The sequence below is a fragment of the Pyrgilauda ruficollis genome, unplaced genomic scaffold, assembly GCF_017590135.1.
Source record: "Pyrgilauda ruficollis isolate IOZ18807 unplaced genomic scaffold, ASM1759013v1 scaffold1, whole genome shotgun sequence".
Lineage (NCBI taxonomy): Eukaryota > Metazoa > Chordata > Aves > Passeriformes > Passeridae > Pyrgilauda > Pyrgilauda ruficollis.
This window is the reverse complement of record NW_024508100.1, coordinates 18,361,755-18,372,416: the sequence shown is the minus strand read 5'-3', so window position 1 is coordinate 18,372,416 and position 10,662 is coordinate 18,361,755. Positions and strand designations below refer to the sequence as shown.

General features: G+C 44.1%; 1 protein-coding gene across 1 annotated transcript in view; it reads left to right on the top strand.

The window, feature by feature from the left end:
• Positions 1–903: 903 nt before the first annotated feature.
• The window catches only part of RBM47 (RNA binding motif protein 47), a 77,542-nt gene continuing 67,783 nt past the window's right edge, over positions 904–10,662 (top strand). The window contains exons 1-2 of the mRNA XM_041459430.1: positions 904–963; positions 1,121–1,261. The gene's annotated coding sequence lies outside the window, so the exon portion shown is untranslated. The remainder of the gene's footprint in view (positions 964–1,120; positions 1,262–10,662) is intronic.

Below are 10,662 nucleotides of genomic sequence, written 5' to 3'. Positions count from 1 at the left end.
TTTCCAACATTTGACTGAACTTTACATATTATACCAATAGTAGTTTGATTAATTGGTTTCTACCTGCAGCAAAACTCTCTTAGGGAGTGAATGTGGATTTGCTTAGGTAAAACCTGTGAGATTTTTCTATGCTTGAAAAATAATACAATTAGATTTACAGTTGTTTAGAAGGACAAACTGCTTTTAAAAAGTATAGGTAATGTCACAGAAAAAAGGCAGCATAGCAGGTACCCAGCTCTGAATAAGTATTTTAAAAATTTAGAAGAATTAAGAAGAATTCTTAATTAAGAATAACTAAGAATTAATTAAGAGTAAAAATAATGTGGTTTTTTAATTACAAAGAATTATGGAAATCAATTTCTTTCACTATTTTTGAGCTCCAATATTAGTTATTCTTTAAAAAATTTAACTTGCAGGACTTCTAATCTACTGTTGGATACTTGAACTAGGCTGGATGAAGATCCTCTGTCTACTCATCAGTTACAGATGTTAATTGGGGTGAGGGTCATGATACTAATCAGTTGCACAAATGACCTACACGGGGAAACAAATAGATGAATAATATCTCCAGGTCACCACTAGTGGTAAATATTGCTCTGTTAAATATTTGCGTATACAGATGAACATTGCTTGTTTGTTTTGGGATTTTGGTTGGTTTGTTGGGTTTTTGCTCTCCAGGGAAAAAAAAGAAAAAAAAAACCACAAACAAACAAAAAACCAGCAAAAACTGCTGCATTTGAACAAAAATTATTGAAGGGAGAAGAAAAACTTTTTTTTTTCCTGTTTCATGACAATGCTAGCAGGAATTACTACTTTAAAAAAAATCTGCTGGTGTGTGCTTCCTGTTCCAGTTTGTTTAGTCACAAGTCTGAATTAGATCTCTCTGTTGGTTGGTTTCATTTACTATAAACAGGTCTTGTGCTTTGTTTCAATACATCAAAGCCCTTAGCCAGGCACAGACAGGTAGCGTAAAAGGGGGTAAGAAAGTTTACAGTCTTGCTTCATTGTTTCTTTAAGCGTTCCAGACAACGGTCAGAGGGATCACACGGAGTTTAAAAGAAGGCTTCGTTGTTGTTTTCTTTGTCTATATAAACTGGTTTCTCTTTTGTTCCTTTTCTAGAAACCACATGTAACTTTAGGTCAGAAAAGTGTAAAATGTGGCACTTTTTAAACCAGCGTTACCGCTGCCCTGGGGTAACTCGATCAGGCAAAGGTGCAGGCTCCTCTCCCTGCTGTGCTGATGCCTGCTGCCGTCCTTCAGGTGAGTACCAGAGGTTTATTTTCTTTTCAAATATCCATCCACCTGAAGGAGACAGATGGCTGAGAAGGGTATTTTCTCATGACTGACACTGCTAAAAAAAAAAAAAAAAAAAAAAAAAAAATCACTGTTTTAGCCCCTTTAGAGATAAATGCGAATCACTCCCTCCCACAGTATTTTTAGTAAAGCTGCTCTAAAAGTTTGCTTCCTTCCTAGCTGTTATAGATAGATACAGCCCTTGCATCTCTTCAGGTTTTCTTCTATGGGTTTTGGGGCGTTTGTTTTTTTTTGGATTTGTTTGTTTGTTGTTGTTGTTGTTTTTTGTTTTGTTTCTGTTTCTGGTTTTGTTTTTGGGGTTTGGGTTGGGTTTTTTTTTGTTCGTTTATTGGGGGAGGGGTTTGCTGCTGATGTTTTTTGGGGTTTTTGTTTGTTTAGTTTGGTTTTTTTTAATCTGCCCTCTTAAAACAACAGGAATGCTGGCTGGCCCTCAGCCAGCCAGAACTCAGCAAGCAGGGTAAAATTTCAGTTCAGATTTACGGGAAGGTGTTGGGAGTAAAAATCTGGTTTGGTGAGTTTAAGGCAGGGAGTAGTCCGGAGACAACCTTGCTACTGTGAGTGTGGAGAGAAAGAGAGGAGGGGGGGAGGAGGATAATAAAAACCACCCAGGCTGGAGATTAGAGACCAATTTTTCCCCTGTCCGAGTTTCAGTGCGTGTTGCTGAGCTCCTGCAGCCTTATCGAGTTTGCAGGCAGAAAGCCGGGGTGCAAGAGCTGGCTGTGCCGGCAAGGAGCTCAGCGCCCCGCTCAGCGCCCTGGAATGTGCGGCTTAGGGCAGGGGCGGGCAGGGGCTTTGGCTTAGCTGGTACTAATTGCAAGTTTTAGTGCTCAAAAACTCTGTTAAAAAAAAAAAAAAAAAAAAAAAAAAAAAAAAAAAAGAGGCAGCAAAGAAGCGAAGAGCCAAGAGAGCAAGAGAGGGTGTTAAGCTGGGAGAGCTGTTGCTCCAAGCAGCAGGGCAAGGAGTTGCTCAACTCTCGCTTAGCAGCGCGGTAGGAAGGACAATGCGTTAAGGTCGCTACCCCAAAGCGCTGCCGTTGCTGCGGATGGTGCTGGGCGCTGAGGTGGGCTCCAGGTAGGTGCCGTGGCTTTTCGGTTTGCTCTGCACTTCCTCCGTCCTTAGCTGTGGATTGGATTGTACTTACTCTTCTGTGATTGGGTTGACAATGTAAGCGACCAGAAGTTCACTCAGAAAATACATTTTAAGGTATTTTTAGGGGGGAAAGGCAAATGGAGAGAACTGCAGGGGTTTTCGGTGGAGTTTTGGTGACTCTTTCCAAGTGACAGATTTCTGGTGGTTCTGAACAAAGATGACAGGTGAGAGGCAGGTACTAAAAAAGGACAGATTGAGAAGCGATTTGCAGATCTTAAGAGTTTTAATTTAAAATATGTGTTTCTCCATGTCAAAGAAAAAGCACAGCGTGACTTGCCTAATGTCTTTGGAGTCAATTTCGGAAGTAGTGTTTGGTTCCATGGCTGTTTTTTCTTTTTGAACACTAAAAATGTAGTTTGCACAGACCACAGAGCCGTGGCACAAGTGACAGGGAGGTGACAAGAGGGCTCTGAGTCTGCTGTCTGCCAATCTGTTATAGACATTAGCATAAGAATGGGATCTTATCTGTGAAAAGTTTCTGAAGACCATTTAGAATACATGTATCCATCGGGAGGTCAAGCATCTTCTTCACGCTGAGATATGCGTGATTAGATGAGAAATACTAGGGTTCATGTTAAAAGAAGTAGCAGATTAAAAAAAATTTTTAGAGGTAAGGTTACGCAGCTCATTTCTTCTCAGGAGCTTGAGATAAAACTTTGAGCTAAAGCCAATCTATTGTAAAGGTTAAAGATGGGCTGGGACCTTACAGGTCGCAAAATCCCTACTAAATTTTATCGGCTCAACTGGGCTGACCTGGCAGGAGGCATTAGACGGGGCTGAAATGAGCCGCCCGAGGCTAACGCAAGCTGAGTATCGGTGCCCTGATGTGTCTCCCAGACTGCACAAATGATAATTTGGACGAGCCTGCAATTATTGTCTTCCAGTGCGGCCGAGCTCACATGACGCGGGAGGGGAGCCGCGCGTGTTTCGCAAGGCGCGGCGCAGGCGGGGCGCGCTGCCAGCGCAGGGGCGCGGGGTGCGCTGCTGCCAGCCCGGGGTGCGCTGCTAAGCGCGGGTGCGGGGTGCGCTGCTGCCAGGGCGGGATGCGCTGCCGGCGCGGGGTGCGCTTCCAGCGCGGGGTGCGCTGCTGCCAGGGCGGGATGCGCTGCCGGCGCGGGGTGCGCTGCTGCCGGCGCGGGGTGCGCTGCTGCCCGCGCAGCTGCCGCGCCCGGGGCCAGGGGTCGCCCGCGGTGTTAAGCGGAGCCTGGTATACAGCTGGAAAGCTGGAAGGCAGCGTGCGCTCTCAGAGAGGAGGTGGAGATAAGGCCGGGAATGGGCCGCTGCTGGTGTCCGGCAGGCTCGAAGCTAAAGCTAACAGACTGCTGTCTGCCAGATAAACGGAGACAAACACTCCTTTTGCACATTCGCTCTCTCTCCCGCCACTCCCCTGCATATTCCCGTCCGGAGAGAGGTTGTTCTCCTGGCTTGTCTCAAAGCTGTGCATCCTGCCAGAGCTGAGGGCAGCTGTTCCCACCTCGCCTCTAGCCCGGGGAGAGCACAGCACCCTCTTCTGCTTTTGGGGTCTGACCTCTTCTGAGACACAGGCTCCGGGCCCCCAGTGTTGTTAGGGCAATATTTGGAGTTTTTGGACTGGCATACAAATAGGGTAGCTCATAATTTCTGAGTGCTCCTGCTGCAGTTGAGGATGCAAAATCTTTCTTTGAAGTTTTAGAAAATAAAAGAATGTGCTGCCTTCAATGCAACGGATTTTTTTAGAAGTTGAAAACATTGTAATAGAAATATTTTATATAGGCGGTGGAGAAGGTAGAGCCTTCAGGGAATTCTGTTTCTATGTCAGTTTGGTCTAAACCCTTAATCTTGCGTGGCCCTCACCTGGCTGGCTTCAGCAAAGCTGTCCCTGCCACTGGGGTCTGCTTTTGCAGCTTCCCACATTTTGGAGTCTTGGCTTCCTCCACATGGCTGAGCCCCCTCATTTTGCTGTCACTCTGTCAAATGCTACACCCTCTTCTGTGAAAGCTGTGAGAGCATCTGACAGCTAGAGAAAACCAGGGGTTACCCTGGAGTGGTGTGAGGGTACCTGTTGGGTTATCATAGCAGCCCACAGCACTGCTAGGGTGACAAACTCCATCAGAGGTGACACCATATTTATGGGTGAAACAAAAAGGTAATCTTGGCTTTTTCATTCACATGGCCCTGATCACTTGCGTGTAGTTTCCTGAACCAATATTGCTGTGATTTACTGAGAAATGTAGTAGGGGCAAGTATGTGCTCTTCGTGAATAAATACGGCCAGATCCTGTTCCTGTTAAAAAAAAAAGAAATCAATGATGAACATAAAGGTGAACATAAAGATCAGGTTTGTTTTGTAGCAAGGAAACAGATATAACAGATTAACTGTAAAGAGTGTGGCTGTGTGTAGTTACCTCTTTTGTCATGAAGTTGCAATCTCCAAATTACCGATTACTTAAACCAACAAATCCTTCCTTATATTGTAGTCACTTTGAAATTTGTTTCATAAGGGAATTTTTAGGTGCAATTTTCAAGTTTGTAAAATGGATCCCATGAACAGGATATTTTTGTCTGCTCTCTTAGCAGAAGGAAGGACTCTGACCTTTATCTTTCCAGTATGAGGCCTAAAATAATATTTCTTTCTGCTGTAGTAATTTTTTTTTTCAATAAAATGCTTCTGGGTACACCTAGCTCTTGCCAAGATCAGGAACATCTCAGTAGCCTTGCTGACACAATGCAGGCTTTGTATAGCTATGGCTGGTAGAGCTTTGGTGACACAGTAAACTCAACAGAGAAAAGCAACTTTTTAGTAACTGCAGAGCTGACTACCTGATACTTGAGGACATTTTTGTCCTTTCCAGGCTTTCATTTGCCCTGATCCCAAGTAAGATTTTGTTTGAAAAGAAGAAAGAGGTTTCTCATATTTTAAAGTGTGTTTTACAAAATATGCTTAGAGTCTGGATGTTATCTTTTGCTTAGGTATGTCATAAAGCTGAGACTGAGTCAGCACAGATGGACTTATTTGCCATGAGATGGAAAGAAACTACAAAGGCATAAGAATCCTCAACCAATAATAATGCGACAACAGTAACTTTCATGTATTTCCAAAGAGAGAACAGCTTAACCAGCCTCTAACAACTGAGAGGCTTTCTATCCTATTTGCCAATGTGAGAGCCATTGGAAGGTTTACTCTGGAAAAGCAACACCCCAAGTGATGTAGCTCAGAGTTTGCTTTCATGTTTTGGCCTTTTGAGTAGCCAGTGGATGGGCTGGAGTTGTGCCATAGAAATAAACTGAGGTACTGCTTCTGCCTTTTTGTCTTTTACCAGAGAAACTTAGCTCCAGCACAAGTCAGGGTGTAGGCTGAGTTTCAGCAAGTTGAGTTCCCAGTAACATTCAAGATGTCATTTATGATTGCTGTGTCACAGACCTGGGATTCCTGACCTGGGTGTTTCTGCTGCGTGGACCTGCTCATACAGGCGGAGCGGAAGGGCTGTCCCTGCCATGTGGGGCTTATGAACAAAATAGCTGGTGAGAGGCAAGAGAGGAGATGGATGCAGGTGGAGCACAAGGAAATGGTGAGGGGTCAGCTGGGTACAGAGCCAGAGCAGCATGCCACCACACTGGCTGCTGTTGGGCTATCTCAGCAGCAAGGGAGAGATTTTAGAAGGAATTGCAGAGAGGTGAGAAAAGATCCTCTGCAGCTATGACCAGGGAAGCAGTCCCAGTGAGGAATTATGAAGGAAAACAGAAGGGCATATGATGAGAAGCATAAAGTGGGTGTTCATAAGCTGCAAAATACATCTGGTTGTGCTATTCAGCTCTGCCTGCCTAGGCAAGTATTGTGTGTAAGGACACCTTTTATTTTATTTGTTAGAAGATGGAAAGAGGATCAATAGGAGCACAGAAAATGAGTGGCACATTCAAAGCTATGAAAATTACTCTTGAAATAATATTTGGAAGATAAAACAGTGGATCAAGATTGTAGATCAACAGTGGATCAAATTATGAAAGAGCAAAAAGGAATGTCACCATTCATGAGCTAATGTGAGGGTGAGACTCCAGGGAAGCATTTAAGTTTTGAGGGCAGATAGAATAGCCAATGTCTTTGACATGCATGCAGAAAGTATCAACAGGTCTTAGCTGTACCTTGAAAGAAAGGCTGCCCAAATAAAAATTGTGCCCTGCCTGCAAACAGAGCAGTATGGTCACTGTGGAAAGGAGAGACAAGCGACTTTGGGTATTCCTTGAGAGGGGGGCAGTATTAGAGGCTCTGCTTTATCCACATATAGCTGGAAGTGATGGCTGGGCTTTCAGCAGACAATATCTCAACCTTTCTAGCAGAAGAGAAAAAACTGAGTTGTGTTGGTTGAGCTGGATATTATGGGGAAGAGAATCTAAGAAAATTGAAATGTAGGGAGAATTTTACAATTTAACTTGGTATAGAGGTAAGGGCTAAAAGCAAAAGAGAAGTTACGAGGGTTGATGGAATGGAAATTGCAAAAAGGCGGAATGGTGGACATAATGGGGGAGGCTAATGGATGGTGCTGAATGGGACCACTTGTAGTTTAGTGCAGGAAAAACCCAGCAGTAGATAGCCTCTGGACAGTGCATGCCAAATAAACGGTCTTTTTTAATGAGGAAAAGAAAAGGATCAGGGCAGAAGAGGAACAGAACTGGTAAAATGGACATAGCATGACAAAGAGGGTGATATGGGTCATCAGCATAAATCAGCAGCAATAAGAAAATGGGGAATCAAAACCCAAGGAGGAAGGTGATGGACTTGGGTGAAGGGAAGGTATTTGTAGGGCTGTTCCCAGTTTCCCAGGGAGAAAATGACAAATGAGCAATCCTTGAAAAGAGGAGGAGGAGGAGGAGAAAGAAGTGGAGGAGGAAGGAGACAGGGGAGGAAAAGGTCAGCTCACAGAGTCTGATCCCTGACTGAGATCAGAAAAGCTGAGACAGAGGTGCTTCATTAGGGTTTGAAAGCTGTGCTCAAGATTTCAGGACTTGTAAGGGTGGAATTATGAATAGACTGTGGCTAACAGGTATTTAAAGCTGGAAGTTGTCCTGGGGTGACAAACAGAGGGTATGAGGTGTGAGCAGTATGCAGGGTGCAACTGTGGGAGCTCTTGTGGCTGGGGAGGGAGGAAGAGCCAGAGCACGGAAAAAAGCATGAAAGGCAAGGAGGGAAGGTAGAGTCAAACACGATCATGCACGCAGGGACATGTCCTCTAGATGTTTTTGCAACAAAAGAGCACGTTCAACTCACCTCAATTAAATATTAACATTATTACCATGACTTAAGGCCATGTTTCTGGCAGTAAAATTTCTGTTGACTGCATGCTGAAATTTCACCAGAGCTCATACACTACTATCCACATCCTAATGTGTGTTAGTCCTCACAGGAAGCATTTCACTGTCATTAGCATTTTCATTAAAGGTAGCACTAATACGGCGCTGGAAGCTCATAGGAGCATAGTCACAGTAAAGGCTGCAAGCAGACCTAGACTTAATTGGTGAGTGCATTCAAACTTTTGGGACTGCAGTATAGTCCGTGGCTCTTGAAGATGAATTCTGCCTTTAGCTTCCTGGCCTCATGAAGTAGGCAAGAAAAGACACAACTCATCTGACTTACTGAGTGCACACTTTCGATGAATGTGGAGGTGCCTCTGGCTGGGTCAAGGAGATCTGAATGTGCTTGCTGTTCCTGCCATTGTGGTGTCTTAGTCAGTGTTTACAAAGTAAATGGGATGAGTAGATGCTACTGACAAAGCTGTCTGCTCACCCTGAGCACCCAGGCCAAGGGTGGCTGCAGATGTACCCAGCAGCGTTGCACAACCCCAGGGCCCAGAAGCAAGCTCCAACCTGGGCAGGGCTCAAACAGGCCACAGTTATCCTGCACGGAAGGAAAAAATGTGATTTTCATAGAGGATAATTGTATTGAGCAACAATAAACAAAAAGGCTTTTACATGCTTCTTCCACATACTGAAGTCCCAAGTCTCAACTTACCAATGTGAGTCACAGGTCAGACTGTATGTGTGCAGAATAAATCTTCCTAAGCACCACAGGGGTGGCAAGAGGTATCTGGGATGTCAGCACAGTGCCCTGCCTTCCATGGTGTGTGATCAGTGGGAACAGGGTCTGAGACAGGCAACAGCTCTTGAACATAGCTGTGTCTGTGCTGTTCTGCTCCTCTCTGCCTTTCCAACTGGGAGCCCTCCCTGACATTTTAAGGTCCATTCTCTGACCTGTGTTTCACCACAGGTGTTTGCAGGTACTTGCCAGAGGTGGTGAAAAGGTGTCTTCCCATGGTGACTCTTTATTTCTCTTGGAAAGCTCTGGTTTTCTGCAGGGAGTCATCTGTAAGCTTACACTTTTGGTAAGCAGCAAGACTGACTGGTGAACAATTTTAGTTTTTTACTGTTTGTTAACCTTATGAGTCTAAGTAAGAAAATTCCTGTGCAAATTCCTGCACAAATTCCTGGCCATTCCCATGGCCACCTGCCTCAGGGGAAGTTTATCAGGTACACTGTCTGGTTGATATACAGGGCACTGTATAAAACCTACAGCTCTGAGGAATGTGGAATGAGCTGCCAGAAGCCCTGAGTAAATACAGCAAGTATTGCTAAACCAAAGGCACTGGTGGTCTTGTCTGTTGGCTTTCACATCAGAATGAGGAAAGCCCAGGGCAAGCACTTTGCTTACAGAAGAGTTTCAGGGATTTCCCCCCCTCCTCTGTCTAGGGCATTATCTGGAGTTTCAACAGTGGCTTTTTGATTCCTGTCATCTCCCGAAGATGGGTTTATGGTGGTGTGCCAGTGGGAAGAGAGGCACCTTTAAAAAAACACAGAGATTTGAGAGGTGTTAACAGTGATCCTGCTAGTCTCTGGGCTGTGGGGTTGCTGACAGCAGGTTGTGGTGTCCATCCCATTGGCCTTTACGAAGGAGACTGAAATCTGAGTAAAATCCTAGCATTTCCATCTATAGATCACTGAGGTTTTGGATTGTTTATTTGTAAAAGGAAAAGACATTATTTATATTTGTATATTTGTACATAAATATACAAAAAATTTAAACAGCATGTGCACTATAGGTATCAACAAAAATCAGTCTCAGTGCTGGATTTTCAATTCCTAAAGCACTGTAAGTTACCATCTTTATCTCTGTTTCATGGAGATGATATTATGAGATCATTTTGCCCACTGTGTCATATTTTTTTCTCTCCCTCTGTATACCAGAAATACACTCTTGAGAAGTGCCACAAGAGATTATTAATTAAATAATATAATTAAAGAATGTACTACATATATAAAAGAGGTGAAGCATGAAGCATCTCTGCCTCTGTATTTTCCAAAACATACATCAGAGTTTATTTCTAAATAAATAAGTTGTGTCAAAAATACAGGTTATCCAAAAGAAATTTAAGCAAAATTGCTGACAGTGAGGTCTACGTACCCATGGGCAGTGTAAGAAACTTAATCTTATGGAAAATGCCTTGCATCTGTAAGTCTAGAAGGTTAAGTTCTCAATAAAGCTTCATACTGGTAATAGTGAAAATCAGTTAAAGACCTCAACTCTCAGTGCATGCTGCCAGTACACAAAACATGGACTGAACAGGGGGTTTGTAAGCTGGGGTGTAAATTTATAGTATCTTTGGACGCACCTTCATGTTTTTAATACATAGGTAACTGTATGTTGTCTTTTTTGTTGTACTCCAAAGCAATCACAAAGCATCCTGCTGCAGTTTGGGAGCTGTGATTGTGTTGTAATTGTGGATACAAGGTTATCTATCCCCTGTGCCCTAGGAATACCCACAAATGGGTCAGACAAACGCTTTGCAGAGCTGAGGCTGGTGCAAAGAGGATTAGATAAGCTTGCTAGTTGCTGTTGTTGCTATGCAAGTTTCTTTTGGAGGTCTGTGTTCAAAGCTGGCTCACTGCTTCCCCATCTTCAGAGGCTCACCTTTGCCTTCTGGCAGTGGTGCCAGTTTCTGGGTCTCCATGCTCTCTGCATGCTCTGTCTGTGTCAGTCAGTGAGTCTGGCATTGTGGCCAGGGATCCTGGCAGAGGATGCATGCTCTGAACTGGCTTGTGTGTGCCCTGGTGATCCACAGACCACCCACTCTGCATCCTTGCAAACACCAGACAGCGGGATGTAGAGATGTTAGAACCATGGAAAAGCAAAAGGGGTGAACCCCCTTCTGGCCAACGTCAGGAGCTTTAAAT